Source organism: Malaclemys terrapin, chromosome 10 (genome assembly GCF_027887155.1).
Source record: "Malaclemys terrapin pileata isolate rMalTer1 chromosome 10, rMalTer1.hap1, whole genome shotgun sequence".
Classification (NCBI taxonomy): Eukaryota; Metazoa; Chordata; order Testudines; family Emydidae; genus Malaclemys; species Malaclemys terrapin.
The window spans coordinates 21,180,322-21,208,254 of NC_071514.1; the positions used below are offsets into that span (position 1 = coordinate 21,180,322).

Sequence of the window (27,933 nt, forward strand, 5' to 3'; positions counted from 1 at the left end):
ACAGAAAGGGCAATTAACAATGTGAAAGCAAAAGCCATCATATTTGATCTGAAGGGATGACCCTTTTTTGAGGAGAAAAGGATATCTGGTCTCCCTGAGAGCTCATTTCAATGACCTTCCGAGGTCAGAACTTTCAATTATGTCAAGTTAGTTGAATCACATGTGCTGGTTTTGTGATTCAGGCTGGATCAATGCAATGTGCTCCACTGAGGATGACTATGAATTAATCAATCTCATTTCACTTAGTGGACAGTCAGTGAGGTTGGGAAGTAAGTACCACAAGATGAGAGATCATGCCTTTCATCAGCTGAGCTATCCAGCTACCCCTGTTTTGGTCCCCCTCTTCCCCCAAGTTAACTTGAAACCATGCAAAAATAATGTTAGGTGGCAGAATCCTAAGAGGGAATTTAACTGTCACATCTATTCAGAGTTGTATGTTTCATGCCAAATTGGAACCTGATGTTCAGTAATACTGTTTTTGACACTTCTGTGTTATAAAAGTAAAGATCCCTCCTTGCTCAAGGATGTCTATGACACTTTTGCCACTTCTCTTGCTATCACTGCATGCAGCCCAGATGTTCCCTGCATTAAGCAGGGCATTGCCACAGCTGCTACTCAGTGTAGAAAAATATTGGGCTCCAAGCAAATGTAGCAAAGAGCATCTTTTCTCCTTTGCACTGACGTTTTTGGAGGGCAATACCTTATGATGTGCATAAAAGATAAAGGAGGGAAGCTCTGAGGCTTAGAAGCAGTGGGCACGGTGCAATTTCTCTGGCTCTTGATCAAAGCAACACAGAACTATTACTATCCATTTGCTTCCCCTCCTTCTAGAAAAATATTCCTTACTGAAAAATACCTGCCAGAGCAGCTTCTGCTATACCTGCTAGAGAACTAGACTGGAAAAAAGAGTTTTTTTTTTTTTAAAAAAAAGAACAAAAATGCAAATGGAACACTGCCAATTTGAAATGTAGCTTGTCTTGGGGCGACATTGTGCCCTTCTTTAACAAAGGTGTAATGGAGAAGAAGGCACACTCCTCCCCTGTCCTTGTTTGGGCCCCCCCTGACCTTGAATCGTGGTCTGGTGCACAGAATTGCTCCTGCTCTCTGTGTGAGCAAGTGGGGTCAGAGAGGGGTGGCAAAGAGGCAGAGCTTTGGCTCCAACCCCCCCACTTGCTAGTCAGAGTAGCTGACTATATATATGGGGAAGAATATATATATATATATATCCAGCATTCTTCCTGGATCTACAGTAATTTACTTCCCTTGGAGCAAGAGGATGGAAAATTCTGAGTGACAATTCTTTGCTGGAGTTGCTGCTGGGATGGAGAAGTTACACACCGTTCCTTACACAGGGGCTGAGCCTGAAAGCTTATTCTAGCCTTATTCTGCATGATAAATATCATTTTTTTTCTCCAGAGGTCTCCCTCCAAGAGCCTCTCAGAGTTAAGTGAATTATCCCTGCTTCTAACTTTCCCCTGTCAAGAGGTCAGGTAAAGAGCTGCACAAAGGAAGCCATTTGCAGTATATAAGAACACATTTTACTGCTGTATATTATTGACCATCATCAACTGTCACATATTCTATTAACTATTTACACATAAATAAAGCTGGTTGGAAAACAGAATTTCCATTTTGCAATTAATTCCAATATTTCAACATTTGTTTTCATCCCAAATCTGGGCAAAAAGACAAATTAGGCAAAATTTTCACAGAACAAAAATTGCTGAATTTTTCTTATGTTGAAACAAAATGTTTTGCTCCATTTTGAAATGTCACTTTTAGAAAATATGTATTTTGTTGAAGTGGGCATTTTCCTGCAAGAAAGACTGATTTTGACAAAATCACATCTTCTGAACACAATTTTTTGTTGGAAATTTTATTTAACCAGCTCAAACGATAAAGACATAACAGCCTTTAAATTCCCCTCCTTTAAAAGTCTTACGGTACAGCACTTTTTCTCTGAATAGGTAATAATGGATGCAGCTTCACCAGAAAGGGTCAGCCCCGCTCCCTTTAGGATCTATTGGGCATTACCAGAGTGACACAAGGGATTTCTATATAAATTGCCTATTGTGCTTCTCCTTCCTCTGACCTCTGTCTACTTGTCTGTGCTAGTAAGGTCTTTGGAGCAGGGTTCGTCCTCCTTGGAAAGCACCTGGCACACAGTGGGTTTAACAGCAAATAAATAATAAGAATAATGAATAATACTACTGCTGCCTGGATTGACTACTCTGCTTCTGTAATAGAACAGAACCAGCCAGCCTGCTAATAAAGATTGAGTTTGGAACCACACCGATTTTCTGCATGTTACTGCTGAGCCATCTATCTTAACATCTGCGATCCATATCAACCACTTAATTACCCAAATATTAATAGGAATGACCATTTTCATCTGGCATACCAAAAGTGATGTCGTACCTTTTGTTGTTTGAAACCATTGCCTCCCAAACAATATCCCTGGATTACAACATGTTTCTCCTAGCATCGTTATTGCTTCTGCACTGATAGAGACGTTAACAAAGGGCACTCATGTTGACCTCTGTTTGATACAAAATACAGAGAGCAGCCAGCCTGCTGGTGAACATACCGATGTGCTATCTCTGAGTGTGTTGACCTTCTGTTCTGTGCTGCCACTTTTAGTCCCCATCTGGGACTGAGTGCTGCAAATTGATCAGGAATGATACTCTGCCATGGTTGCCATCTAATCTGCTGCCACTCCAAACATGTTCATTACAGAGGGTGTCACTTTCACTATCAGGTGCTGTAGGACACATGTACATGGGGTGGTGATTATTATGAATAATAAGAAAAATGGGGGAGATTATGGTGTTTTGCTGAAGAATCTGGGTTGGGAAAGAGTGAGGGGCTAACTCTATGGCTGTCATCCCCCCCCTTCCCATAATTCTGTGAATGCCCCTCCCTTACTGTAGGATCTGGGCTCAGTATGGGAGAAAGCAGGTCAGGGTCACATAGATCCACAAGCCATTGACCCTTACGGAGTGGGAGTGCAGGAATGGTAGGGGCCACTGCAGCAACAGAAAGTAATAGCAGCCCTATTGCCAGTTTATAACCTATAGGGAGGATGTCATCTCATGCTTGTGGACTGCCGCCTATTCTTCTTACTGGCTATTCAGGATGGGTGCAGAAGGATGGATTTTTCCTCAGGAATTATTGTGTTATTAATAAAAATGCAGCTTAGTTTTGCCAAAGTTCATTCTGTATTCTCCTAAATTGAGCATGCTCTTGGCAATATTCTCTGGTACTGAGATGATCATATTCTAAATTACTAAAATTATTAGCATCTCCCATGGCAGAGCTAACCTATATTTATTGATTGCATACATGTGGCACACAGTAATAGTAAGATCATTTAACCACACCTTCTAAATATACGTTTATCCTTCAGTGTAGAAAATATGCTTTACCATTAAGTGTACAATTTGATGCTAAACCCAGGGTTGTGAGTTCAATCCTTGAGGGGGCCCATTTAGGAACTAGGGTAAAAAAAAAAACAAAAAAAAAACTGGGGATTTGTCCTGCTTTGAGCAGGGGGTTGGTCTCCTGAGGTCCCTTCCAACCCTGATATTCTATGATTCTATGTACTGTACATTTTTAGCTACTAAGTGCATTTTCACAAAATATATATTTTTTTTTTTTTTACAAAAAGGATTTATTTTTTATGAACACTTTTTGCTTGAGCATGGGGAATAAACCCAAGGACACTACTTTCTTCCATGGATAGTTTTTATGGATACTATTTTATTTCAAGGTCTGTTTTTACTGGCAGAACGAATTAATTTTTAATCTATCATTAAATGTGATAAATAATACTTACTGGACAAAAAGGTTTGGAAAACAATGTTACTTTAGAACGTTCTGTATTATTTCTTAAGGCTTACAAAACAAGTACTTGGATATAATTGCTTAAAGCTGACTTCAAAAGATTCCGTTTCAATGCGACACAAGGTGGCTGCTGGCAAATATATAGCTCTCACCATCTTAAATATCTGCTTCTTGTAATCTGTTCTACAAGACTTAAAAATCAATAAATATGGTGTGGTAAGCCAGATTTTATGCTTAACCTGCCATACCTTGGAAACAGGGTAATAATTATAGAAATGGCTGAAGTTTGTGTGGTGGTTTGTTTAAGTCAAGTACACCCACAGTGTTTCTCTGTTCCAAGTTCAATTATTAACTCCACTTAAAAGCCAATCCCCATGTGTGTGTTGACAAAAATCTCAGAAACATAGAAGATTTAATAGCAATACTTGGCATACATTTTTTTGGCAACATGAACTGAAGGACACATGAAATGGAGTTGAAAGACACACTTCCCAGCCCTCAGACTAGTTTTATCGAAGTCCAAACTCTAATGTTCCTTTATTTTGGCAAAATCAAAACTTACTGTTAGCTACAGAAGTGTTCTGGGTTTTTTATCAAGGTGAAAGCAGTTTAGATTCCTGTAATTTGTTCTGCATGCTGAGATATCATTCATTGTTTGCAGTAAAATTTTTATGATAAGATTCTTTGTTACATTGCTAAACCTATAAAATATATTGATATAATATTTCACAAATCCTAAAACTGATCTTCTGAACACACCTTTTAATTCAGGGTTCAAACCAAAAGATTATTTCTTCACATCTCATATTTATTTGGTAGCTTTTTCCCTTATCACAGGTCTAGCCATGTAAGATATTTTCCAATCTTTTTGGTCTATTCCAGCTTTTTTTTTTTTTTGTCATACAAAAATCAAAGTACTTTAACTTTTTCAGTGACCTTATTCTAATAGCACAGAAATCAGAAAAATTAGAGGAAACCTAATTTTCTCCAGAACATAACCAGAGTCCAAGTATCGCTCCCTTTTTCATTTGTCTCCATGGAGGCTTGTTTATTCAAGTAATAATTTCTTGGAGCATCTTACTAATATATGTGATGGCAAAACCTAAGAAATTTGAGCACTTTAATTTTCTTAATGAAAATTGAGTTGAGTCTATTTTTTGACTATATCATTTAGGTCTTTTTTATTATTGAACTTTCACAGCAGCAAATGCTAAAAGGGCCTATTCCTTGATTCTTGGGCACAGCCCTAGCATGGATGCTAATTAAAGATGCTGCCAGAGATCCAGCCATTTGCACAACTTCACATGCTCCCTCTGCTGAGATGCTGGGGATGGCAGGTTTGGGAAGGGTAGTGGCAGACTTGCACCAGCAATGTGTTCCACGATGTTAGGGGGATTTTTAGTTGACAGCTTTTGCCCAGTTTCCAGCCCTTTTTTTCATTGAGAGGTGCAGACAAGCCAGATCTGATTAGAGAAAACAGCCCGTAAAGTGGAAACTCATGTTCCGTTTGACATTCCTGTATTAATTCATTTACAACTTTCCACAAAATTCAACTTTTGAACTGAACTATTTCATGATATTGGCTGATTTTTTTTAAGTTTGAAGAAAAATCCCTTTAGACATTTTTGCTTTATCAAAATGGGATCAAAATAATCCTCCTTTTTCTGCTTTAAAAATACGTTTGTGTTGTTGGGCATGAATAACTAAAAATGGCTGAACTTTACTTCACATTACTAATTCTTACAGTATATTGCAATAGCACCTAAAGGCTCCAGCCTACTATTGTGGCCTACTATACCCCAAACAGCTATAATTTAATACTCTGATCCTGCCAACACTTATAATGGGCTGAACTGTGAGCACATGCCACAGAAGTCAAGCAAAGTAAAATTAACTAAGTTAACAATAATGGAAAATTTGCTTCCATTTATCATTATAAAAATTCTAAGACCCCCTGAATCCTGCAGTGAGCTTTGCACAAACTCATATAGCCTGCTCACATGAAGATCTTTGGAGGATGGAAGACTAAGTTTTTAGTCATATGGTTACCACAAAGACACAAAGTCCATATGTAAGTATGTGTACATTGAGTGCCCTCAGGCATCCAATATCTAATATTGATGCTCAGATGATATTTGCATACACACTTACCTTGCCAACTGCAAGCTAAATCCCATGTACACACAGTCTCCCCACGCCTGTTTACATTCACACACACACATCAGATCCTTGCACACCCATAGGGCACATAGAAGTTACTATACCAATTTCTATTAAAATCTACAGCTCCATGAGAGCCGACTAAACCTTCGGTTGTGAATTTTGCTGAGTTAAACAGAGTTACTCTGGATTTACACTGGAGTAAGCAAGAGCACAATATTGCACATTGAGATCGCAAAGGGTTTAAGCCTAAGCAGAATTTGGCATGTTTTATATGCACCCCTCTCCCCGTGCTAAAGTAATCTACCCTGTATGCCCCCAGACACCCAGTAAACACAATTCTGCAGATTCATCCACACGCTGCAAACACACAGGGCACAATTCTTCCCTCAGATATACTACTAATGCAGTTCACAACACAGTCAATGGTCATTGCACAAGCAACGCTGAGGACAGCATAGAGCCGACAGATTCCATATCTAATCGCATCCTATGCAGCTATGCCACCCGGTTGAACATTCCTGCTCAGTTATAACTGCACAAAGATTAATCCATTTATATGCTTTTTCAGTCAGTGGACATCATGTAAAAAGAGCAAACAGATTTGTCCATTCCAACATACAGCCACCACTTTTTGAAATTGTTCCTATTTTTTAAATAAAGGAAATTCTATGCAAAAACAATACTAGTGAAGTGTTAGTGTTACTTGTGTAACCCTCTTGGGGTTTAGAGAGCATGGCTCCTTTAAAACCTTGTACTGAGCCAGAGGAAGTACTGGTGGTACCAGGAAGAGGAAGCGTTAGTTGTTCGAGGGGAGTGGAGAGAGGGACAGCAACAGGGTGTGAATGTCTGTAGCTCCAGACAAGAGGGCTATTGCGAGCAGGCCCTCATGTCAGTGAAGCAGCTGAGAACGAGTCTGAAGCCTGGGAGGGACAGAGTGGCCGACCAGAGATGCCCAGGACAGGAGTGAGGGAGCAATCACCTGAGAAGGACAAACTGGAGCTGGACCCAGTATCACGGTTGCCCAGAGCTGTATGGGACCGTGTATATTGGGGCTCGTGACCTTGCATTGGGAATAAGGAGGGAGGCTGTAGCTAGCTAAATGGGGAGGTTGTTGCTCTGTATGGGTTTGCAGAGAGCGGCAGAAGAGGGCACCGGAGGGGTTTGTTGGGGGAAATTTACTGGCACCAAAGATGACCTGCAGCACTCAAGACTCACTGCTGGACTGGAATTCTGCCCAAGACTCTTGAACCCTGAATGTAGATACACTGCTTGGCATCTGCCCTTTCTTATTGTGGTACCACTGGACCTGTGGATGTAACCCTGTTTTAGCACTTCTCCTGTCTTCCCCCTGTTGTTTTTCTCCATTCATTCCTCTGTAAATAAATATTTCCTTTTCCTATATTGATTGTACTATTCTGGTGTGTTTACTCTGGGGGGGTTGGAACAGGTGCCCCTGAGGTGGAAGGGAGTTTCCCAGGTGAGTTCCTGCGCATGCCTTTTCTTGGTTGGTGCTCCTGCTGAGTGAACTCCATCTTGGCCACCAGGGAGCTAGTTACACTCATAAGTGCTAGAAGATTCTTTTTCAGATATTGTATATTCTCTTCCCCATAAAAGGTCACTGTGTATATTTAAGAATCTCTGTTGGTCTTGCAGATATACATTGCTACACTCTTTTTTTTTTTTTGCATCTAGGATAGTGAATGCTAATGGGAAGGGGGTAGGTTTAGCGGATAAAATAAAAAAAGAACAAGTTAAAAATCACTTAGAAAAGTTAGATGCCTGCAAGTCACCCGGGCCTGATGAAATGCATCCTAGAATACTCAAGGAGCTAATAGAGGAGGTATCTGAGCCTCTAGCTATTATCTTTGGAAAGTCATGGGAGACGGGAGAGATTCCAGAAGACTGGAAAAGGGCAAATATAGTGCCCATCTATAAAAAGGGAACTAAAAACAACCCAGGTAACTACAGACCAGTTAGTTTAACTTCTGTGCCAGGGAAGATAATGGAGCAAGTAATTAAGGAAATCATCTGCCAACACTTGGAAGGTGGTAAGGTGATAGGGAATAGCCAGCATGGATTTGTGAAGAACAAATCATGTCAAACCAATCTGATAGCTTTCTTTGATAGGATAACGAGCCTTGTGGATAAGGGTGAAGCGGTGGATGTGGTATACCTAGACTTTAGTAAGGCATTTGATACGGTCTCGCATGATATTCTTATCGATAAACTAGGCAAATACAAATTAGATGGGGCTACTATAAGGTGGGTGCATAACTGGCTGGATAATCGTACTCAGAGAGTTGTTATTAATGGTTCCCAATCCTGCTGGAAAGGCGTAACGAGTGGGGTACCGCAGGGGTCTGTTTTGGGACCGGCTCTGTTCAATATCTTCATCAACGACTTAGATATTGGCATAGAAAGTACGCTTATTAAGTTTGCGGATGATACCAAACTGGGAGGGATTGCAACTACTTTGGAGGACAGGGTCATAATTCAAAATGATCTGGACAAATTGGAGAAATGGTCTGAGTTAAACAGGATGAAGTTTAACAAAGACAAATGCAAAGTGCTCCACTTAGGAAGGAAAAATCAATTTCACACATACAGAATGGGAAAAGACTGTCTAGGAAGGAGTACGGCAGAAAGGGATCTAGGGGTTATAGTGGACCACAAGCTAAATATGAGTCAACAGTGTGATGCTGTTGCAAAAAAAGCAAACATGATTCTGGGATGCATTAACAGGTGTGTTGTGAGCAAGACACGAGAAGTCATTCTTCCGCTCTACTCTGCTCTGGTTAGGCCTCAGCTGGAGTATTGTGTCCAGTTCTGGGCGCCGCATTTTAAAAAAGATGTGGAGAAACTGGAAAGGGTCCAAAGAAGAGCAACAAGAATGATTAAAGGTCTTGAGAACATGACCTATGAAGGAAGGCTGAAAGAATTGGGTTTGTTTAGTTTGGAAAAGAGAAGACTGAGAGGGGACATGATAGCAGTTTTCAGGTATATAAAAGGGTGTCATAAGGAGGAGGGAGAGAACTTGTTCACCTTAGCCTCTAAGGATAGAACCAGAAACAATGGGTTTAAACTGCAGCAAGGGAGGTCTAGATTGGACATTAGGAAAAAGTTCCTAACTGTCAGGGTGGTTAAACACTGGAACAAATTGCCTAGGGAGGTTGTGGAATCTCCGTCTCTGGAGATATTTAAGGGTAGGTTAGATAAATGTCTACTAGGGATGGTCTAGGCAGTATTTGGTCCTGCCATGCGGGCAGGGGACTGGACTCGATGACCTCTCGAGGTCCCTTCCAGTCCTAGAATCTATGAATCTATGAATCTATGAATAGGATAGGACTAGGATAGGCTTATGGTATTAATTCTGAAACTGCTTCTTACAGGAGTCCTTTTATGCTGTTTTATTAACAGTTTATATTTTCCATTTCTGTTTTGTTTTTACCAAAACTCCTCTCTTACATAGCTATTTAATTTCTTTTTTAAATGTAGGTTGCAAATTGTATTAATAAAAACTTTAAGTATTACTTTCACACAGGATGGGATATTTGACTCTTGAATTATGTTAAAACCTTTTATTTTACACTTATGTTATATGAAGTACTTGTTAAACACTATTAAAATGAAATGTAATTTTGCTTTTCATCTGAAATTGAATTTTTCTCATAAGCTTTCAGAGAAATTCTTTTTTATATATCTAAGAGCTAAGTATCTAGTTGTACTACCGGATATTTATATTAACAGATCACAAAACCACCCTATAGTTTTCTTAATATTTTGCATTGTTATATAAATATGAATCCTTATGCTAACCTGTTAGTCTTCTTCTAATGTTTAAATTTAAGCTTGTTCTCAAGTCCCATTGAAGTCAATGCTCAAAGTTAAGCATGTGCTTTAAGAGCTTTTCTGATTTGGGGCCCTATTCCACACAGTTCATCTCTAGCACATGATGGTAGTCTGTTTTCCTGCCTACTTATTAATATAAACACAGTGTGTCTTCTACTTACACTATATATGTGATAAGACATTGTATTATTCTTGCATCCATACACATTTTAGTAACATGTCATATTGCATATCTAACACTGTACATGAAAATGAATTAATCATAATTCTGATCATGTTATTTGGGAAATATTGTGCATTGTGTAATTATAATACATTCTTTAGTGCTGAATTTCCCAAACCGTGAGTCGCAATCCCAAAGGGTGGTCATGAAAGAGTACTACTGGGGTTGTGAGACATTGAGCCAGCAATAAGGAGGGGTGAGGAGCAGGATAGGGGAGACAAGGGTTCTGGAGGGAGCGTGGCCAGCACCCAGGTCCCGCTCTGCCTTCCTGGTCCTCCTGCTGGAACCTGCAGTAGCTCCCTTTAGTGCTGCCGGAAGCCTTGAAGCAGCAGTAAGGAGTTGGAGGTGGAGGGGGAGGGCTGGGGAAAGCAGAGGGTAAGGGCACCACGTGGATAGGGCAGGAGAAGTCAGGAAGGCTGCTCATGGTCCAATCCCAGGGCGGTGAGTAGAGACGCATGCAGCTAGCTGCCGTTGCTGGGGCAGGGATGCCCAGTCCATGCCCTTCTGCCCGCTCTGAGCTGCAATGGCAACTCCTTCCTGGGAGGGAGGGAGGGAGGGAGGGAGAGGGGTGATGGGAGCAGGGCTGGCTGTGGGATGGGGGTAGAGAGTTGAGGTGGGGAGCAGGGCTGAAACATTTCTGTCACAAGAAATACCTGAATTGGGGGTCATGTTAACCTAGGTGAGCCCAAAGGGGGTCGTGGGCTGAAAAAGTTTGGGAACCATTGCTTTAGTGCATACACACATAAAAACGCTAAAGTTAAACATTACTTTAACTCTATATTTTTTGACTTGTGCTTAACAGTGCAGTCTTAATATTGAATTAACATAGTTTTTGCACAGAATATTCATTAAAAGATGTGGGAATAAATGGGTTTCTTCTTCATAAGAAAAAAAATAGACTCCACTCTCAGAAGATAACTTATTACATGAAGTCATAATCCTCTATTGAGACATCATACAATTACGTTGGTAACATTAGCATGCAATATTTATTATAAATAAAAGGGCCTATTGAGGCTTTCAACTCATTACAAGGAGGTCCGGGTGGATGACTTCACTGTATGAACACAGAGGAGTTAGGAAGGGGATAAAAGATTTATTTATACACACATATGTTCTCATTAGGAATTCTCTGCAACAATGTAACGGATACACTTGAAGGGCCATTACTCTTCTTTTTAACTATTTGCTATTTACATTTCGACTGGCTCTGAACATTTACTAGGAAAAAACAACCCAGTGACGAATAAAAAATAGTAATATAATAATAAGTCTGTTAACTATTGTACGGGAGTATACATCACTAGTACTAGTGAATTTGCAGTATTTTTCAAGACTCGGACGCATCCTATTTTTATTAGAGCATTCAATTTTGAGTGTTCCAGTGATCCATTAAGGTATGCCTTGGTGAGCCATAAAGCCACAGACACAGTGTCTTCTACACCATTTGTATATTAATGAAACACTGAGACACACCTTGAGATTTCTTAATGCTATATCATACATTTCATTTTCTCCCAGATAGGATTTTTGATATTTTATCCAATGTATCCTTTCACTATGAAAATTAATTTACAGTTCAAACCCAACTGGAATGTGTAAAATCCACGAAGAGCAATCTCTTGTGTTCCAGTCTCAGATCTCTCACTGTCATCTCACTATCATCCCAAGCTCTATAAGAACACTCGCTCCCCTCCCCCATTCTCCATCAGAGCTGACAACATCCCCCTCCTCTCTGAGACCAGATCCCATAATCATGAGGTCATATTTGACTTCTCCTCCTGCTGAAAAGCCAAGTGGAGAGGCAGAATAAATAATCAACAAAAAATTATAAATAACAAGAACTAAACCACGTTTATGAGTACATGTCTAACTGAGTAACAATGGCATCTTATTATTGTCATTCTTGTCCTTTTCCCCTTTCCCCTATCTTGTCCATTCGGATCCTAACCTGTTTTGTCATATTAAATTTAGCTTCTATGCTCTTTGAGACAGATTGTTTCTTCACTAGTTTATTGAGGTTCCTAACACATTTCTTGGCATTTCAGTTAGAAAGAACAAAAGAAAGAAAGAAAGAAAGAAAGAAATTATTGCACTACAAGATTAATAAAATATATGTATTCTGGAAAATATGGCTGAGTACACTTATATTCTCCAAGCACTCACTTAAGGTCTCCCATATCTCATCCCACAGTTCTGTAATGACCTAACAGGTCCACCACCAATACTATATGGCCAGTTACTGTATGGACTGTAAACTTTTGACATAGCAGGATGGACTTCAAAGTATTTGCTTTTCATCTTGGATTTACATGCAGGCTGTGCAAAGCTTTTCATTGTGTTTATGTAAGTTGATTGCTAGAGAAATCTTATTCATTTTTTGAAACAATGAAAAAAAAATCTTATCACTTGAAAACCTTTTCCATTAAAAAAGGTTTCAGTGGAAAATTTCCAACTGGCTCTTGTTGGAATTGACCATGCTGGACCTTCCAAAATTAACAATTTATAGGTAAGTGACATAAGAAACTTCCATTTCCTATGGTTGTTAATATCATATTTTTTGAACTGACACACAATAATGTCTCCCATTTAAGAGTAAAAATACTTAGTATGCTATTTTTAGATAAGGATGGGAATAATTTAGATTCATGAGTCTCTAGAACTGCGTCACATGGCAGAAAATACATACATTGTATTAATTTATTATGATAGAAACAGTGTGGAATGAGAATGGATCATCAAGAGTAATAAAACAAAGCAGTTTTGAGGAAGTTCTAACTCAAGAAATCCAAAAGTTTCCCTTTGGTAGATTTTACTTGGAAATGAATTACATTTATGAAGCAAGCTGAAAAGAATGAGCTTTGTAATTTATATGAAAACTTAAAAAAAACCCTCATTAGCAGACATAGTCGTATGGAAATAAAAACTGTAGATTTTCACTCCATTCTTTTGGGACTTGGTTTATGAACTCTGGCATGGCATGTGACAGAAAATCATTCTGAAGTGTTTCCAAGTTATCATTTTAAAATTCTCTATTTCAACTAGCGCGTGCTAACGATGCACAATAAAAAATGGGTTTTTAGAAGCTTCTGTTGCCTACAACCACCCCTTTCAATCCTGCTATTAACTCTTTACCTCCCCAAGAGTCCAATCCAGCTCCCATTGACTTCAGCGGGAGCTGGATCAATACAGTTGTTAACTTCAACTACTGGGCAAATATTGAAAAGTTAGATAATTCAATGGGGCTTCCAATTTATTTTCCTTTGAATCTGCATTGTGTCAGGTATAAAAATAGCCTACTTTTGTTTCCATAATGGGTTTTTCAATGCAATCTAGGTGGGTTGGGAGATTCACAATCTGACAAAACAAATATTTCCTTTTGCAGAGAGAATATATAAGTTTTCCCATCTATCACAAAAAAGTCTCTGAAAGCTATTCAGAATCCAGTGCACGTTTCTTCCTCTTCACAACTCATTTTCCCTTTTTTTGTGACAACCTAGGCAATAATTCACAGCTCACTGGGTCTCCTAAATAACCCCCTTTATATTTACATGGTAGGCATTCCCCCATTACCCAGCAGGATTCAGCTGTACTGGCAGGCAGTCATTAGGCATTCTTAAGGCTTTGGAGGTTTAACATATCCTCCTCTAGTTAGTATCTTTTAAAAAACACTTGTATGGGTACCTTCTCTACAAATAAATAATGAAACTTGACAATTTCACAAAAAAACATAACTGTGTCATTTTGTAATTTTGAAGTGTTTCCTCCTTTGGGTCTCATCCAGACTCCCACATAAAGTCTTTAAAACTCAGAAGCATTTCATCAGTCTGATGATTGTTATGTTTCTTCTTTTTTTGTTGGAAATTAAATGAGCTACTTGAGTGACTTTGCTGAAACTTTTATAAGTGTACACTTGCTCGCCTTATGTATTGCAGTTAATTTAATCCAGCATTGTTCAGAAGTCTGGGAAAGAACAACGCTTTCTCTGTTGCCATACTAAAAAAGCTTGTTAGAAGCCAAAAATAAACTGGAATAAATAAAAAGAAAAAATGATCGTGAGAAAGAGGTTTTGTCTAATATTGCACATAGTTGTCACTAGATAGGTGTGACCTAGTGGTCTGAGCAGAACACAATGAGCCAGGATTCCTGGGTCAGAAGCTCAGACAGGCTCAGAAGCTGATTTTCTATGACTTAGAGAAAGTTGCTTAAGACCTACCCTGCACCCTTCATTCATATGAGTCAATTTGAGACTACTCAAAGTAGAGGCTGCAGGATCTGATAATTTCTCTGCCTTACTTCCCTACATGTGCACTGTGGGAATAAGACTATCTCACAGAATTAAATAGTAAATGCAAAGTATTATTACTGAGGGTTTAGAAGAATAAAAACATAGGACCTGATTCTCACCTGAAACACTACCACTACTAAAGTTTTACACTGTTGTAAGCCCTGATTTCAATAGAGAAATACCAGCATAAAGCTGGAGTAATACCATGGTGAATCTGTTCCAGAGTGTGATTAGTATTGAGAACCTTAAATTCTGGGGAAAATCCATAAACTGATTTGTTTACTGCACTGGTGAATATTTCCGACTAACACATCAAGACAAATTATAATAGCATAAAAAACCTAAGAAATTTGATTTTCACTTGAGAAAAAAGATTCAGTTATCTTTTTGATTTGCAGTTGCCTTTTTCTCTTTATAATAGTATAAATGTTTAATTGTGGTATATGATTCTTTGATGAGGACCAAGGGCTTCATTATACCAGATCCCACATGTAATATTGAGTATTATATTAGATATGCTTTGACTAAAGAAGCAAAGAGGCAGAACCAGAATAATTATAGTTTTCCAAGTAATTCTTGTAATAAGACAGGCAATTTGCCAGCAATTTCTGTGGTCAAGAAGTCATGACAGAATGGGATAAGGGAAATGATGTTAATTAATTCTCAATGTCAATGCTAACTATTACCAAAGTTAGCAAGAACATTTTGAAACATATAAAAATCAAGACATTCATGGAAGTGTGTTTACCACATTACAAAGTAGCAAGAAATATTACCGTTGCACACAGAAACAAATACCTTTATCCCACAGCATTTGACTGAAAGGAAGGTTGCTAATCTAAAGTGAATTGCATAGAGTCTTTTCAGTCTATTGAAGAGCTATTCCTCTTTTTTATTATATTTTTGTTATAGTATTTTTTACTTTCCAAGGTGTTAACTTGCACTGTTAAAGTTTCTTTAGGGGGTAATCTCACAGTTTCAATTGAGATACTTTGATAACAATGTTTCTTTTAAACTTATTATTTGTGTAAAGTTCAAGCTAATAAAAGTAACTTACCCTATTAAAAGAAATCCTGGAAGCAGAACAGCATTTTAGGATGCTAATTGCTCATGTTACTAGCCATCCATGAAGCATATGCTGAAAACACTCTAAAGGGTTTAGTAATGCTTCTCTAAGTCATAAATCTTTTACAGGTACAATTATGTGAGAACAGCAATAGGAAAAGCACATTAAACATCTGGAGTCAGATGGGTTTACTGAAGTAAAATTACAAAATTAAATTTAGATGAACTTAATTAAAAAGAGGATCCAATTTAATATGGACATTCATCACATTCTCATTGAAATCCTTTCTTGCCTCAAGAAAATATAATAAAGTTTGAATACAAAAGCTGTATAAAGGCTGAAATGAAGTGTGAAAGGATGGTCAAATAAAGAAATTCAATAACAAGGAAATCTCCCATCCCCTTTTCAGACAGACAGACAGACTTTAATAGCACAGATTATCTATTTTTTTTAAATTAGTAATAATAAGGGAATTAAACCGGTAACTGTAGATGTTCTAAAGGTCACTATTCTTATAGCTCCTGCTATACATGGTACATATATTGAAACTGTAAGCATGGAAAGTTTCAGAGTAACAGCCGTGTTAGTCTGTATCCGCAAAAAGAAGAACAGGAGTACTTGTGGCACCTTAGAGACTAACAAATTTATTAGAGCATAAGCTTTCGTGGACTACAGCCCACTTCTTCGGATGCTATATGCATCCGAAGAAGTGGGCTGTAGTCCACGAAAGCTTATGCTCTAATAAATTTGTTAGTCTCTAAGGTGCCACAAGTACTCCTGTTCTTCTTTTTGTAAGCATGGAAGTTTTATATGTAGTTTTAGCATGTACACAAATGTGTACTGAATTTTATCTAATAGCAATGGGAGTTGCACAAGCAAATCTGAGGGCAGATTTGGCCCAGAGACTCATTTTCTAACTTTCCCTAATAGCAGTTACATCTTGAAGTGTTTAAAATGTTGTTTTCTTGTCCTTAAGTAGTACTTGGCTTACTTCCATTTCAGTCAAAGGTAGTATTACCACAGGACTGGGCCTTACATGCCCTGTGATGGATTTTCATTTGCTTTAATTCAGAAATAACAAATGAGACTCCTTTGCTTTCTTTTACTGAATCATTAGAGCTCTCTTTTTCCATGGGTAAAAGGTCTTGTAGTTCAGCACCACCTGGCCTTTGGTTCTCACAGGTTCTCCACCTCTCAGCAGCAGCACTGACTTGCAGGTCCCCAGGTTACAGTACACCAAGAAATCAAAGAGTGATACAGAACAGTTTGTAAAGCTTCTAAAATTGTTACTAGGATCATGATGTTTGCCTACACAATAGCCTTTACAATTTGCTGTTCAGCACTTAATTAGATTTTTCATGGCTACTTGATGAGGCAAGGCACTATTAAAACTGTATCTTTTTGTTTCTAATAAAGAAGTATACTGGTCGCCTGGGCCCTGATGTAGATATTGTTTTTCTCTAGGGACACTCAACATGTTCCAATTTTACGAAGTCACTCAACAATAATGAAATTTCATCTGCAGTGAGGCTTCATAATATAAAATGATATCATGTTTACTTTATTATATAGAAACTTGTATGTGATGGATGGGAATGTGGCAGACATGACTGTTGTAAGATACCTCTTCTTAATAATCGGTAGTTATGATTAAGCTGCAAGATTACTGACAGGAAACTGTGTAAAGGAAATGCTGGAAAACAGTTTCAAATCCAAACTAGAAGTCATTTGGGCTATATTCTGTCATTTCTTGGAATACGCAATAATGTTAAGTATGAAAAGTTTGGATATGTTTCCCCCTTAGTGCTAACTTTGTATATAGTCTGATACAAAATGACTTCACTGGTTGGAAGAGCAAATTCAGGTGCATGACTTCATTGGGCTGTATCCTGCACAACACAGGTGTCATGTGCTGCACACAAAAACATCAGGTAAAAACTGGAGAGCAGGTCAATTATTCCCCTTCATTAAGGAGAGAGCTGCTACACAGCCACCAAGTTAATCCTCTCTAGTAGGCAGGAGTCAGGCCAAATTGGGAAGTACTTTGCCAAGTGTCTTATTTGCATATTAAGGATTATGGGCATCCATTTGCTGTCCACTCAGCCCCCCCTTTCTTCACATCTGCTCTTGAGAGTAAAGCAGCTAACATGCTGAAGACTAATTTTGCCTCCTTGTGGAGCCCTGAGACCTTGCATGGTCATCTAGACTGCTCAAATTTGCACCAGAGCACAATCTTGTACTCTCTGCTCCCAACAACTCAAGGACCAGCGGAACCAAGGTTGTTAACCCTAGTTCCAGGCATTGTTGCAAACACACACTGCATGCCAGGGGAAAACTGGCACGTTTGAGGGGTTTGAGGTGCAGCATCTCACAGAACTAGGCCTAGTACAAACAAATTTAAAAGAATTTGTTAGCGATTTTCAGTGTTAGGCTAAGTGTTGCTATTTCTTGATCTTATTTAGGTTAAGAATGATGTAAAATTTAACTAATAAAGGAAGAACAACAGCGGTACATGTTTTATATATATTTTCATTAAAATGTTATGGAATCTATACTAGTTTTATTTTATAGTTACTCCTAACCTTCTCTCTATTGTTCTGTGTATACACACATGCCGGTAACTGATACTGGTTGCATTTGTCACAAGGTACAGTAAGGTAACCTGTGAACTGGTACCATAATGGGATACCTATCCTACATAGTTAGAAAAAAATACATACAACAATAAATATTGGGTCTGGTTCTGCAATCATTTTACATACAGTACATCCATTCATGTCAATGGAAATGTTAAATGCAGACTGACAGCATGATGGGACTAAACATCTCCATCCCCATCTAAATGTCATCAAACCCAGTATTATAATCTATAGACCAGGCATCCCCTACATACTCCTGCACCAAGGGTATTTGAGGAGTGGAAGGAATGTGTATGTCAGTCAGAGTGGGAGCTTGGGGGCTGCTCTAATTTATGAGACCTAGCTATGATTATAAGAGGCAATATGACAGCTCAGAATTGCTCTGACCCCTCTCTGCTATCAGTTGAGAATTTCCCTTCACCAGGATAGGTCTTGGCTTTCACCTTATAGCCAGAAAAAGTCTGCTTTTTAGTTCTCAGGAGCACAGAGGGTGTAGAACAAGACTGAGAATATGGCTCAGTGTCTGGAAAGTCAGGTTACAGTTATAATGACAGCATTAGACTGGGAAGGTTTTGGTAGGTTTTGTCACATTTGCCATTTCCCCTCCAAGAGGAGAAATGTTGGAGGTCATTTTATTGCAGGTTTCAGAGTAGCAGCCGTGTTAGTCTGTATCCATAAAAAGAACAGGAGTACTTGTGGCACCTTAGAGACTAACAAATTTATTAGAGCATAAGCTTTCGTGGACTACAGCCCACAGGTGATCACCAATCTTGTGGAAAATGGATGCGTTCTCCAAAATGCACACCATTCCAGTTCAATAGCAATGCCTTTTGAAAGCAACTACTCTAATACAGTGGCCTGATTCTGCCCTGAGCATAAATAAAGAATTCCAATTTTCCCTTGTATTAATTATTAATTATTACTATGATGAAAACTGCTCATTACTTTTGTTGTTCAGACTGTCATCAACTGTTGTCCTATCCAGTAATAAGCTGCCTTATCTCCTTGTGACGGTCAAAGAGAACTATTCATCTTATACGAGTTTGCTTTTAGTGCAATTTAATATCTGATAGTAATATTATAATGCTATTTACTGTTTTATCTTTAGATCTTACCACTGAGAGCAAATGTGAAGATCTTTAAACTGCTGGCATCAGTGTTCCCATACAGGCTGGCATGAGCTCAGGTGGGTGATCCTGCCAAAAGTCAGAGAAAAATATTCATCGGACAGATGATTTATTTTAATCATGCTTTCCCAGTATCCACAGAAAGCGTGTTTATATATGCCTGCTGCAGGTTTAATGATAAGACCATTAAGGCAGATCTGAATGCAACACACCAACTTGTTGACTTTTTCAGGAACTGTGAACATGAATACTGATTCCCAAAGGGCATTTTCTATAGAGAAATTGTCCTTTCATGAATGCAACAAAACAATCCTACCAGGAAGAATAACAGTGCACTGCATGGTTAGTTTTAATAAACTGTATTAGAAAGATGGTCAATGGTGTGGGGCGGCAGGGGGGTGGGGGAGGTGGAGGGAGAAAGAAAAGAAAAAAAAAGCCAGTGGCCAATCTAAGATTAATGAAGTGTACTATCAAACACAGTTCTTAATTCTAGATCTAAGATGCTTTGAAGTTCATGGAAATGTGCCTCCTAGTAATTCTAATATGGGATTATCTCTCCTGACATCAGAAAAATAATATTCAGAGATGGCATTTAAGAGCTGACTTGTACAAAAGCACTTTAGGGGCAAGCAAACTTGTAATTTTTACCATATGCTGAACATTTTTAATAATACTATTTAAGTTTCTACACACACACACAAAAAAAAAGAAAACTAAAAACTCTAGTAAAAAGATATATTGAAAAATATATTTTACTTAACTAATTTGTTGAATTATTCAAAATAGCTTCTGTTTAGGATGCTGAATTTCTTGACAAAATGCAACTAGACTTAAATCGAAAGCAAAGAAGAAATGGACTTGACAAAAAAGAGACCATTGGATCATCTGACGCTTGTCTATTCTCACATCATGATAATTATTAATTTTCATAGTGGGCACCAAATTCAAGTTGCAATATACAATAATAGGCAATCAGGAAAGGACTCTGAAATATACATAGTATATTTGAAATTAAAAAACTACAAAGAGCTATAGTTGATCTTTAGACTTGTATAGCAGATCTCCACAGTTCTTTCTTTCTCTATTGTTCAGGCTCCCTATGAAAATATTATCATTTTTTACTTTGTAACAAGTCCTTTCGGGTGAGATTTTCAAGGGCAGCTAAGAGACCTGGGTGTCTAATTCCCTTAAATGCTTTTGAAAATCCCACCATTAATGCATTAGATAGTTCCTTATGTACCAAACAATTTCCCAATGCCCTTCACATTAATCTACACACTTAAATCTTTAAATTTTCACACAATAGTCTATGATCAAAGGTTTATTCTGCTAGTTTACTGTATAGTTAACACATTTTTTTAAAATTACAATTAAAGTGTTCCCAGCTTCTAATACTCAGAGAACTCTTTGTAAATTAGATCAACTTTAACATGACAAAGGTGTCTGGACTTTTAATACTTTGGACAGGGCCGACTCCAGGCACCAGCGGAGGAAGCTCGTGCTTGGGACAGCAGATTCCAAGGGGCAGCATTCCATCTAATCCTTTTCTTTTCTTTTTTTTTTTTTTTTTTGCACTTCACCGCTTTGGCTGCCCCTGCCGGTTTTTTCTTTTTGGTTTGCTGCTCCCGCCGCCCTGTAGGGGGTGGAGGAGGGGAGCGCCCTGCAGCAAGCCGGGAGGACAGTCCACGTCCTTCCCTGCCTGCAGACCGGAGTGGCGCAGAGCCCTCCTGGCAGGTGGCGCCTGTGGAGGGGCCGCGTGGCAGCGCCCCACTTAAGGAAGCCCTGGGGGCCCCCCTTCTCTCTCCCCCCCCCGCTAGCCAGGGTGCGTACTCCGCTGCCCGGGGTCTGCAGGGCCAGGAGTCCCCCTGCACCCACGCTCACGCCACCCCGCAGATATTTTGTTTTTGTTTTTTCTTTCCTTCACCGCTTTGGCCGGCCGGTTTGTTCTACCCCCCACTCCAGCTGGCTGGTTTGTTCTTTCCCACCCCTCCGGCCGGGGGCAGGTTTGTTTCCCGCCCCCCTTCGCCACTCTGGCCGGGGGCAGGTTTGTTTTCCTCCTCCCCTCTCCCCCCCTTTGCTGCTCCGGCCAGCCCGGCGTTTTTTGCTTGGGGTGGCAAAAAAGCCAGAGCCGTCCCTGCCTTTGGAAGAGCATTCCAGCAAAAGGGTGCCGGAATTGATGGTTTAGTAATTTAAGTATCAGTTTTGGAATACCTCAGTGACCTTAGAACCATAGCTTCAGATCCCAGCAGAGTTCATTCAGCCCTCACATTTCCCAAGGTAGATAAAGAGCAGTATCTCTGCACAGTCTATTAAGGCAAATCATCTCTTACATTGTATACTGCTCTTTGTTTTTGCAGCATCTGTGTGCACATCTGGCTGTGGTTGTGGTTTAAATATATATATGTTTCAGCCAAAAATACAGATTGTTAAATCAGTACTTGGTGTCAAATTCATAGTACACAAACTGTTATATATAGTTATATAGCTATGTTTATACCCAGTTATATAGATCATGGCATATCTTAGGTATACAAACCAAAAGTGTGATATGCCAAGAGGCTGCCACAACTCACTCATTCTCACACGCACACATAAATGCTGCATTCTCCTCGCACATTGTCAGAAGCAATTTCCATCCAGCTATGTTCTCTTGCACAAAGTGCTATGAAAGAGTTCACTAAAATGAAGAACATTTTGAACTCCTGTTAGTAACATGAATTGAATTCTACTTGGATGACGTATAAAGGATGAAATTGTGCAAACTGCACGCACGCAGACCTGGACTAAGGACAGCAGAGTTGTGCTGCCTCCAGAGTACCACTGGGAAGAATTGTGAATCGGGAAGGAACATTTCTTCCCTGAGCAATTTGCTGTGCCGGCCACCCTTTTCAGTGGTACAACGTACCTTCCCACCCCCAATATTCTAGGCCAATTGTTCAGGTATTTGGCGATGTTCCCACCGTCTTCAAGCCCCTCATTACCCCTTTGGGGTGATGCACATCCCAGGAACACACTGAGGTAGAAGTCCTTTCACTCCTTAAATTCAAGAACTGCAGTTGTGTATGGCTTTTATGCACAGGGCCCAAGGGAGGAGGGAACAGAAGCTCCTTGTACATACCCCTCCCACACACACCCATATTAATGCAAACCACAGTATGACCCTAAATGAAAACGTATCTTTATGTAAGTTGCAGATGAAAAGAAAAAGGTGAATTAATTAATTTAATCTAGCCATGGAATTACAGTCCTCTAGCAACTATTACAAATCCACACCATGTGTCTCAGTGCTGGATTGTATATTTAGATCTCTGAGCTGGCTAAAAGATTTGTAAAATCACAAGTAGGAAGAGAATACGCGGTTTACTTCTCATCTTAGAAGGCTCCCATGAGTTGTTTTTTCTTGAAATGTGGTCATAGCCATACCTAGGAGGAAGTACATGAACAACTGATTCACTGGGTTGAAATCTTCCACTTTTTTCATGACTATGCTCAAATTTAGGGACATGCAGGCCTGGATGTGTTAGCAATCCACTGCACTTTTGGGAGCACAAAGGGATTTTCAGTGCATTTAATACAGTTTTGAACAGAAGCTGCAGCTTGCTGCAGAAACACATAAGTTATATTGGTTTAAGGGGCAACAGATGTACAAGTTTCAGTTTAGAATAAAGTACTTGGTATTGGAGCTGAGAGAAGATTGGTATCTATGTTGCAGAATGTAAAACATGACTTGATGCATAAAAATGAACTCAAGAGCCAATGTATTCAAAAGCCAGACTGCATGAAATCTTAAAAGCCAAGCCAGATGAAACCTTAAATGTAAGTTTATTTTCATTCCCCTCTTTCTCTCTCTCAAACAAATCCACAGAGTGGTCAAGGTGGACGCAAGGGGCACGGAAACACAGCATCACTTATTAAAATGTCTCCTTGCCAGGCCAGCCTATCCATAGTCAGATTGGGCTGATGTGCCAAGAGAAGTGGAGAGACCCTACAATGTGGGAACAAAGTGTAGTCATCTAAGGGTTGGGGCAAGGAGTTAATGTAGGCATTTTCCTCCAAACCGTCCCCCTACCCCCGCACTGCCCAAAGTGCTCAGTGGATCTCAGTCCTATTCTCTCCCTGCTCAGCTCTGCTGTGGGGCTGCAGTCAGGATGTGGGAGAGTGGATCCCTACTTTTCAAGAATGTTGATGATTAAGAGTGAGGGGTCAGATATTGGATCTTCCCTAATTATCCTGAATGGAATATTTGGCTCAGTGGCCATATCCTATCTCCCAAATTACACCAGTGTTCACAGCTGGTAACTGGGAGGGATGATTTAGGGCTGTGTGGCCAAAGGTTCCATCTTCAGCCATTAAAGAGAAACTCATCCCAGTTCCCAGATCTTGGAGAGCCATTGTGAAGATGCTGTATCTTTGTTGGTCATAGATCTTTGAGACAGGTAATGGAGAGTAGATCAATGCAACTTTTTATGTTACATTTATTTTATTTTTCAGTTGCTTTACTCCAAATTTCATTGTTGTTTCTGACACTTCCAAACACATTTTCTAGCTGATTCTGGAAATTAAGAAAAGTTGGTGTTTTAATACTATCACTGAATAAGTACAACAGGCCTAGAAGACTTTTCACTTCAAATGCAATTATTAATTTTTGTATAACATTGTTCATGCAAAAGTATTATAGAACACTTTGAAGTCAGACATAAACTTTGCTGTTACAATAAGCTATGTACAGCAGGTTACAATGTATCAAAGACAGGGCATGCGTAGATGTGGTAGGACAAGCATGAAAAAGGGTGCAATGACCAAGTGACAGGGAAAAAAGCATCAATAGAGATGGGCACAGAATGTAAGGGAATTTGCAAGCCAATGAAGGATCTTAAAGGTTTGGAAAATTTTCTCTACTGGAAAATGGAATGGAGAAGACCCCATTCCAAATACTGATGAACCATCATAGTCTGGATAACTTATAAACACAGGGAGACCTTAGAGAGGCCACAAGAAGGAGGACTACACTTGTCAAGAGGAGGAGAGAGGAAGAAATGCTAAAAGCTTTGACAGAAGAGTGGTTGATATAGTGCCTGATGTGGATGATGTTATGGAGCTGATACAAGGCAAACTCAGAAGCCTGGGAGATATGAAATAAAAAGAGAGTTTGGGGAGAATTCGAACACTTGTGTTCCTGAACGAAGGGGTGAAGGTAAACCAGTATGAGAAATGGAGAGAATGTAGTTTTGGTTGAAGCTATTCTTATTAATGAGAAAGTAATGGAGTTTGACACAGTTTTAGCAGAACCAGAGATTGATGACACAGAAGCAGAGAGAGTAAAAAAGGGACCAAAATTATGAAGGGAACAGAGATTTAAGTATCATCTTTCCACAACTGACATCCAAATGTGAATTCAGAAAGGAAGTGGCTATGGGGAATAAGGTAACTAAAAGAGTAAAGGGGCCCAAGCATAGAATCCAAAGGAGCCCTTTGTGCAGGAATCCATTAGCAGAGGATTTTACATTCCAAATCACAAAAAGGAGCAGCTGGATACATTGAGGCAAATCCCGGACAGCAAAGTACCTATGACTTTAGCTGGTTAAGTTGTTGTGGCAGGCTGCTGTCTCAGAGCACACCTCTTCAAGGCACAGCATGGCCAGGCAGGCATGCCATCTTCAGTTTCCTCTTGCTTCTCCCAAATAACTTGTTCACAGACCAAATCCTTCCCCCTGGTTAAGGGATTCCACAGGCCTATTTCATGGGGCAGTGCAATGTAGGGTTACCATATTTAAAAAATAAAAAAAGAGGACACTCCACGGGCCCTGGCCCCGCCCCATTCCCAGCCCTGCCCCAACTCCGCCCCTTCCCGCCCCTTCCCCAAAGTCCCCACCCTAACTCCCCCTCCTCCCTCCCAGCCACGCGAAAAGGGCTGCCCGAGCGCTACCGGCTTCACGGTTTGCCAGGCAGCCTCCAGACCCTGCGCCCCCAGCCAGCGCTTCCCCAGCGCAGCTGGAGCCTGGGAGGGGAAGCGCCCAGCCGGGGGCGCAGGGTCTGGAGGCTGCCCGGCAAACCATGAAGCCGGTAGCGCTCGGGCTTCGGGCAGCCCCTATGCCTCCGGACCCTGCGCCACCGGCCGGGCACTTCCCCTCCCGGGCTCCGGCTGCTGTGCTCCTCCCCTGACTCTTCGGCTCTGTTTAAGAGCCGAGCTGCCCGAGCACTCCGGCTTCCGGCAGCCCCTGTGCCTCCAGACTCCAGCCGCCGGCCGGGCACTTCCCCTCCTGGGCTCCAGCTGCTCTGCTCCTCCCCTGACTCAGACTTCGGCTCTGTTTAAGAGCCAAGCTGCCCAAGCCAGTGCTAACGGCTTCGGGCAGCCCCCATGCCTCCGGACCCCAGCTGCCGGCCGGGCACTTCTCCTCCCTGGCTCCAGCTGCTCTGTTCCTCCCCTGACTCAGACTTCAGCTCTGTTTAAGAGCCAAGCTGCCCGAGCCAGTGCTAACGGCTTCGGGCAGCCCCCGTGCCTCCGGACCCCAGCCGCCGGAGCAGAGCAGCTGGAGCCCGGGAAGGGAAGTGCCCGGCCGGCGGCTTGGGGTCCGGAGGCACGGGGGCTGCCCTAAGCCGGTAGCGCTGGCTCGGGCAGCTTGGCTCTTAAACAGAGCCGAAGTCTGAGTCGGGGAGGAGCAGAGCAGCCGCGGGAGAGGAAGTGCCCGGCCGGTATTTTTCCCGGACATGTTCGGCTTTTTGGCAATTCCCCCCGGACGGGGGTTTGATTGCCGAAAAGCTGGACATGTCTGGGAAAACCGGACGTATGGTAACCCTAGTGCAATGGCTCAAGCTGGCCTCCCAGCTTTACTAGTAGGGTTCCAGCTCTGCTTCATAGGGCCTTTCTTCTCTGTCCCTTTCTCTCTCCAGAAGCTTCTTTTTTTCTTCATCTTCACCACAGGGGGATGATTTTAGATGCATGACCTGTCTATCATGTCACTTTGCTTATTTTCTCCACCTGGGGTGGCAAACTGATTGTGTCACAGGTGGGGCTGGACCCATCTGCCCTTACAGGGGCAGTTACCCTAGGCCAGTTTTGTGTCATGGTCTCTAGAACCAAGTGCAAGGAGGGAGAGGATGGATGAGGTTTTAAAAAGAGAGAGAATATTATTAGTCACATGTTAAAGGGCATTTTCATGTGGAAGTGGCACAGCCAGATTAGAAACAGCAGTGGATGGTTTAATAGATGAGAAAAGGTACCTTTTCCCAAATTTTTGCTAAGAGAGGGAAGATTCATAATAATTCTTAATTTTAATATATCTTATCCTAGTCAACCATCCTGCATAGTTTAATCCATTGGTTCACACATACAACCATTAATTTGGTGTAGACTATTGCCCAGTTCAGTTGTAATACATAATAGGAGTAAAAATGCAGCAGTTCAAAACATAATGGATCATTTGGAGTGAGATCTATAACTATTTTTGTTCTCTTTCATGCATTTGTGTTTCATTTTCCCTTCATTAAATTGAATGCTTTGAAAATACCATAGAAGTTTCCAAAATATTTATGTATATACATATATGCTAAAAAGGTGCATCTATCTAGGGTGACCAGATGTCCCATTTTTAAAGGGACAGGCCCATTTTTTGGGACTTTTTCTTATATAGGCGCCTATTACCCCCCACCCTCTGTCCCATTTTTTCACAGTTGCTATCTGGTAATCCTACATCTATCCATACACTCTAAGTTCTATCAAGGGCCTCAATATATCACAACATTGCTACCCCAACTTAACTATAGGACAGCAATACAATTCAGCATAGGCCACTACTAACATAACCAACAGTAATGTAAAACTCTGCAGGAAGCTGTTGGTGTAACTCCCTACAAATAATGGAAATCTGATATTGAAAGAATTTCAAAACCCTGATATGACAAAATATTGCAAGTTTGCATACTTCAAGGAAATATTACATTTTGAAGTTTTATGTGGGGAAAAATGAATCATGTTCAACATTGCTTGTAATGCTATAAAATACACAGAAGCAAGGTTAAGTGAAAAACGGAAGTAATATAAACTATGCTCAACCTGTAATAAGAATAAATATGGTGTGTAAATCTCTACTTAGCCTGATGGGATAGTGAAAACTTTCAATGAACATCAGCTAAAGAAATGAATGAGTAAAAGCATGTAATAGGTATTAGCCAGCTGGCACATCACTAAGGCTTGGCACAGATATAGGAGACCTCCACCACCATGGAAACATTTCACAGATTATTTTGTCTCCCAAGCAAGAAGGAAGAAAATCCCCTGTAGGACAAAATTGGTATTCAGTGGTTAAGACTATCAACTTCTAGGGAAAAAAAGAAGTGGTTGTCACAACTGGAGCAGGGCCACACATATCTGGGCCTCCTTAAAAAGCCACTCATCTATTTTCCCATCTGAAAGGCCCAATATTAAGCGTACAATCTTTTTCTCCTCATGCTACTTTAGACATCTCTGCCATGCCAGATGGGGGAAGTTATAGAGCTACAGGTAAGAGGCTAGTAAGGAATGTGTTTTTGTAGCACTCATAAATTAATGCCAAGGTTAGATTTACCTGTGTCCTGTCCCTTTAAAGATTGAGGATCTGTTGATGGGATCAAAGGGGATAGCTCTGGTTGCAGCAGTAGAAATATGTGTGTTCTAAGAGGACTGAGCGGCAATGGGGCTTTCACAAGCTGTATTTGGTTTTTTTTATAGCAAGTTTAATAAACCTTCAGTTTTAAAA

General features: G+C 40.4%; 1 protein-coding gene across 1 annotated transcript in view; it reads right to left on the reverse strand.

The window, feature by feature from the left end:
• The window catches only part of SEMA6D (semaphorin 6D), a 302,415-nt gene that overhangs the window by 154,901 nt on the left and 119,581 nt on the right, over positions 1-27,933 (reverse strand). Inside the window, exon 2 of the mRNA XM_054041559.1 lies at positions 19,187-19,267. The gene's annotated coding sequence lies outside the window, so the exon portion shown is untranslated. The remainder of the gene's footprint in view (positions 1-19,186; positions 19,268-27,933) is intronic.